Source organism: Nicotiana attenuata, chromosome 6 (genome assembly GCF_001879085.1).
Source record: "Nicotiana attenuata strain UT chromosome 6, NIATTr2, whole genome shotgun sequence".
Taxonomy (NCBI): Eukaryota; Viridiplantae; Streptophyta; class Magnoliopsida; order Solanales; family Solanaceae; genus Nicotiana; species Nicotiana attenuata.
Window position 1 is genome coordinate 77,194,016 of NC_031994.1, and position 6,350 is coordinate 77,200,365.

At 36.5% G+C, this 6,350-nt stretch overlaps 1 pseudogene; it reads right to left on the reverse strand.

Annotated features, from left to right (window-relative positions):
• LOC109227266 lies at positions 866-6,350 on the reverse strand (annotated as a pseudogene).

The window sequence follows — 6,350 nt, forward strand, 5'->3', positions numbered from 1 at the left end:
GCTTTGATACACCACTTGGCATCTTTTGTGTATTTTTTGTATCCCTAGACTTCTGTTACCACTTGATGTTGTCTTTTGTTTCGGTTTCCTGATTGCATTACCTACTGCTACTTTTTATTTTTGCTTCGGTTGTCAGATCGATTTGCTTGTTATTGTCCTTCCCCTCTCCCCGTCCTGAGACGAGGGTCTACCGGAAACAGCCTCTTTGCCTTCTTAAAGGCAGGGGTAAGGTCTGCGTACACTCTACCCTACTCAGACCCCACTTATGGGATTACACTAGGTATGTTATTGTTTGTTATATGTAACACCAAATTCTTTGATTGAAATTTTCAAATTGGAGCGAATACGTCTTTCATTTGGTGTACTAACTTTTCAACTTCTAGCTAAACAATTGTCGCAATAATATTCGAGGACAGGGTTTGACAATATCTCCTAAATATAAAAAAGGAGAATGCCAATCTTTTCTGTGATAATCATTGCTATGAATATTGTTGTTTCTTTCGAAAACAAGAAAGAGTCTCTCTACTCTCTACTTTCATTAGATAGTACATTCATTAGGTAGGAATAAGATCTGCATACACATTAGGTAATACATTCATTAGGTAGAAATAAGATCTGCATACACTTTATCCTTCCCACACTGCCGAGCATTTACTCGGTATGCCCAGCAATAAAGAGGCATTGTCATTTACTCGTGACCACTCTTCAATTCCATTATTTCTACACTTAATATTTATTGCATTTGCTGATTTGATCCTTTCTTTACATTAAGCAAATTCCAAATAAACTGGTCTTCATTATCAATTACATGAACCACTCTATGCTGCGACATAATAACCTCACTTTCACTCCCCAAAAATCGACAGACTCTGAATCATTTGTTTGACACTTAGAATTCGCCAAGTGTACACGAGCAACCCCATGCATACAAAACCAATTCATATCATCTTCTTACACGTATAAAAATGAAACACTACAAAATTTACTGGGTGTGAATATACAATAGATACAGAAAGAGCAAAAACTCTGCTCAAAAACTCCATTAAGAAGTCCAAATTTATTGTTTTCATTTCGTCATCCAGTAAACCAAAATGAGAAACATGCATACCGAGGCAACTAATGAAAGAATGATAGTATCCATAGACTTTTTCTTCTTTATTGCAGAAAGAATATGATTAACCTGCAAAATTGTAGCAGAGCAAATATGAAAAAATGAGATCAATTCCATCTGTAACAGAAGTTTCTGCAGATATTTAACAATATGATGCACCGACAATAATCAAGAGGTGCTTGTGCTGTGATAGCTTTGTAAAGAAGTGTTTCTAAAAGAAAAAGCTCTTTCAGTTTAGCGAAAACATATGTTGCTTAGAAAATTACTTGTCTAACAAGTAATCCTAGAACTTGCGGAAGTCTATAAGTACTTCAAACACTACTTGCTAAAGATTCAAAAGTACTTCACGTCGAAGATCACATTCCTCTTTTTTGATCTTATTTTATTTTATTTTTATGGTGGTAATATCTGGGCAACTTGTGCGCGCTTTGATTAATTCACTGGGGGAGCTATTATTGTTACAGCACAGACTCAAACTGAGTATTGTACCTGGGATCTCCAGGTTGTTGCTCGTAAACCTCAACTACCAAGAAAAAGGAGATGACTTACCTGAATCAGATCAACGATGCAGCTCGTGGCAAATGCTATCACTATTTAGAATGAGAATTTTAAGCACTCCTACTTCTGGTCACCTCTAGATATTCAAGAAATGCATAAACAGGTGTCAAAAAGACGCAGTTTACTTACTGTTGGAAGGCGACTGCTGACATTGCTCAACTTTGAATTAATGCCACCAAATGTTGATCTTTGAAACATAAGTGTCTTTATTGTTTCTTGAGCTTGAGAAATCACACCATCCATCTATATCAAGAAGTCAGCAATTGAGCACAGCAATATGCACATCTACCATAACACTTATGAAAACTTTTTCTTTGGACGACAACAGGGAAAATTAGCCACCATCAACATATCAAAGAAGCTTTGTAATTTACCTGTCCAGTACTCCTATGGAGGGAAGCACGTTCATTAAGGAGTGCTGCTCATGAGACCCACTACCATCTTCCAGATCTAACCTGGTCCGATCGAACTCCCTAAAATCTTCAAGCAATGACGCATGCTCTTTCTTAGCTCTGTAACTTGAACGGAGCCGATTAAACTCCTACAATCCAACAAGAGAAGCTCTTTTAATTATCAATTACCTTATTTAATAAGAGGAAGTTTTAACAATCATGCTATTAGACACCAGATTGTCCATTGAGGAATGCAAACAAGCCGCTACTAGACAATACAGTGAATTGTCCTTTGAATACTGCATCTCTATAAGACACATGATTCCACGATCAGATATTTCACTGATTCCCAATACCATGTTTGCAGACATTAAAATTTTCAACGTGCAAGTTACCTGGTTTTGTTTGACAATGAAATCATTGTTCAACTTAATTTTCTTTCAATTGTGCTTACTGATTTAACTATTCAACAACTAACCAAAGAAGTTCCGTGCTGTAAGTACCCATCTGTGTGTGAGTGTGTGTATCGTAAGTTTAACTTACCAATGCATCAAAAGCTTTTGCATTCTTGTTTCGCTGTATTACACATGTTTTGCTTACATGGTGATATTATGCTTTCTTTCTTTAAACTCATAATATCATGATTACATCATTTTGCATGTAGGAAAAGAAAGAATCAGTATAGTTATTTCATGTGTAGACAAATAAGAATATCTGCCATCAAAGCATTTGAGACAAGGAGATGCCCAGGGCTACACTTGAAGAGCAGACTTTTGGTATGTCAAAAGTTGAACCTACTTCTGGATCAATCACCATTTACTCGCGGACCTGTCTGTTAGTTTCAGCAGTTCTGCAAGCAACAACATTACAAACCAAGAAGCTACTCCATTCTGGATCATCATTTACACAAGGACCTTTCTGTTAGTTTCAACAGTTCTCCAGCAAGACAACTAAATATTTTCTCCATTCTCATAGTCAACTTGCTGCAACTAGAAGTTGCCAAGAGAGTGTTCTAAGAGCATAACTCATTCTTCCCCTTAGTTCTCGCCATGACATGAAACTGCTTCTCAACATCAGCTTCCGACATTCGTTTCAATTTTGTATCCCATCAAATAGTCTTACCATTTTCAGCAAATTTATACCATATCATCCAAGTTCATCTTGGAATTATTTGGACCTTCAGATTGTTCAACTGCAATACACCATTAGCCCATACTCTATATCCAAGATGGTTGTATACGGATTTGATAGCCATGAGAATACAGGCAAGGACCACTGTCAGTGTTCCAAGAACAAATATTAAGTGAAAAAGGCCCCGCTATATATTACATTAATTTTCAAGAGCATGTTTGTCTTGGGAACTCCAGATATCTAGCTTCCCAACATACCATAAAAAAATCCAGCTTCCTAACTTGTGCTGAGCTTCTAACAAGGCATCAACCTTTTTTATGACTGAAAACCCCATTCTTTCAGCTTCAAACTCAGGGATAGTGGGCCAACCCTTATACCTTACCATTCAAATGCCAGACTTAGTGCCCCAGGATGGTTTCAGACTCGTAACATGAGTCTATCATACATTATGCATTTTATTGCCTTTGAACCAAATGCATGAGGCAAGAAGACATTAACACTTTGCTTGGCACATAATTCCACTACCACACAATTTGCGTGGCTTGTCGTTTCAGTATCTCTATATAGTACACCAGGATCTATTAGGGGAAAAGAATTTGAAGTACCTGAAAAAGATCTTGAAGAATTTCTTGATGCCGAGTCAGCGTATGAGAAAAGATCTCAGATCCTCCAGATGAAACCCATGCTTGCATTTGCGAATTTACTTGTTGAAGCTGCTTGAGCAGCTGATCTATACTGGGTTCAAGGTCGTTATCATTAGCATTACCAGTTTTGTTTGAAACGAACTTACGATATATATGCATCTGCTCATCCAGCTGAGCTTCAAGCTTCCTTGCCTAGTTGGATGTGTAAACCAGCATAAGGAAATTTTATTTATTAAAATATATGAGGAAGAAAAAGAAACAATTACAGATGAGATTTCAAGAAAAAATTCACCACATGACCAACAAGTCAATTTTCCTATGTGAACCTAAGCTGAATCAAGCAAATTGAAAGAGGATCAACTAAAATTTACCCCTGCCACATGCAAACAATTTGTCATGATTCTCGCCATTTCCACACCCTTAGAGAACTCTCAGGTAATCTTATCATAAGTTCAAATGAACAACTATGTTTAGACCAAGAGAGAATAATGGTTTTCAGGCTCCTCCATTAGCACCAAGATCTGAGGTGAGATCACTTCAACCTAGCACAAACTTTAGATACTCATAGAATTCTTTCTTCACATTGCAATCAAGACACTCACAATCCAAAATTCCAAATCAAACAACCCTCCCCACCCCACCCCCCCACCCCCAAAAAAAAAAGAGCAAAGGGGAAAACTGAGCTTTATGCATGCTAGAAGTTTCCCATCAAAACTGCTTATATTCAGTATTCTTCACGTGATCTAGCCACCTAATTGCTTGCAGGAATGCTAATATAAGTTGGCAAACTCAGGACTTCCCAGACCACCCTCATCCTTGAGCCTTTTCTAGACTATGTAACCTCCAAAAACAAGTTAATCTTATCCCTTCACAATTTCTTTAACTACCATGGCCCTGATAACTAAATAAAACCGTTTTAGCATATAGAATAATCCAAATTTGCACGGGGAGAGGGGAGGAGAAAGGAGCAATAAAAATGCCTAAATAATAAAGAATTGAATTTCAAGACATTGATAATAGCCACTTGATAGATCATTTTCCTTTTGGCATATAATTTTTGTCAAGTATTTCATCTATTGGAGCTAATAATTCTTTATGCCTAGGGATATCTCAATGAAGATTTTTTAGTTTCATTGAAAATAATAATATGAGAGTCAGAGTGTGACAAAACGAAACTTCACTATGAGATCTCAGCATTTGAAGATTTGATTCACTGGATGCAATAACATTGAGGTTGGCATGGAAGCATATATTAAAGGTATACTTGGCACTGTGCAAAAATGGTCATCTTTTCTGTGATACGGTCTTAACAGTAGAATATGGGGACAGCTTCTTGTGCAGATTGTTGAAAAAGCTATATTGTAGCTAACTTGTCTAGAATCACAAAAACTTGAGTTGTACCTTCTCATACCCTTTTAATATGCGATTTCTATGCCGTTGGTAGCGTGGAGACAGAAGAAAATCAATCAAATTTCAGTCAAAACCACTTATATAACCATTAAGATACATGTACAACGACATCTCCAAGTATGAATAAAAGAAGTAGTCCAGATCGTAAACAAACAAAAAAAGCGAACAATTAGTATCACTCTTTTAGGTTCAAATATAATGGAAAGCAAGACAGGAAACCATTTATGAATATCTTCTAAATTTACCCACAGAAGTAAAAGAAACATGATCTGTAATCATTATATTTGACCACACTATCCCCCTGATGCTTCTCTAGCAAAACTAATGCAATAAAAAAGTAATTACATCTACGAGGAAATTAAAACACCAGCTGGACCAATAAGCCTATGCATAGCATCACATTCATCATGATAAACAATAACAGACAACAATTCAGTTATCCTACACCAATTCATTGATATATCCTAACCAACAATCTAATGAAATCCAACAACTTAAAACTAAAATCTATTGCTTTCTAGAATGGTTCCAGTGGCTATATTTATGTTAATTCTGGTTTCTCCAGTCATGGTACATCTTGATTCTGCTATGGTATTGTCAGATCTGGTCCAATTATCCGAGTAGTTCTACCTCTCAATTGGATTAAAAAGAACCAGGACAAACTGAGAGATCCATTCAATATCATCACTCAAATTCATATATCAGCATCTCAAAGTTTCAAAAATTGCATACCAACACTATATTTACAATATATTTTCCAAATGGCCAAAATCAATACGAGAAATCTGATACATTTTGGAAATACAATTGGAACTATACAGAGAAGATTGATATAGTATAGCACAAAAAGAGAATCGTCCGATTTTTTATTGCATAGTTTTATACAAAAATAGAAATCAATATGAAGGATTGTAGTTACCTGCTTTCGCAAGGAATCCCAAGAGGTAGGAGGATCCATGAGAAAGCGAGCAAGGAGGATCGAAGATTGTCGAGTGGAAGATACTAGAATCCCTTTGTTTTTACACAATATGAGAGGAAGAAGAATGAGGACATTGAAATTTAGCCAATAGAGGTACTGTTTGGTGGGTGGGAGAGAGACGGTGT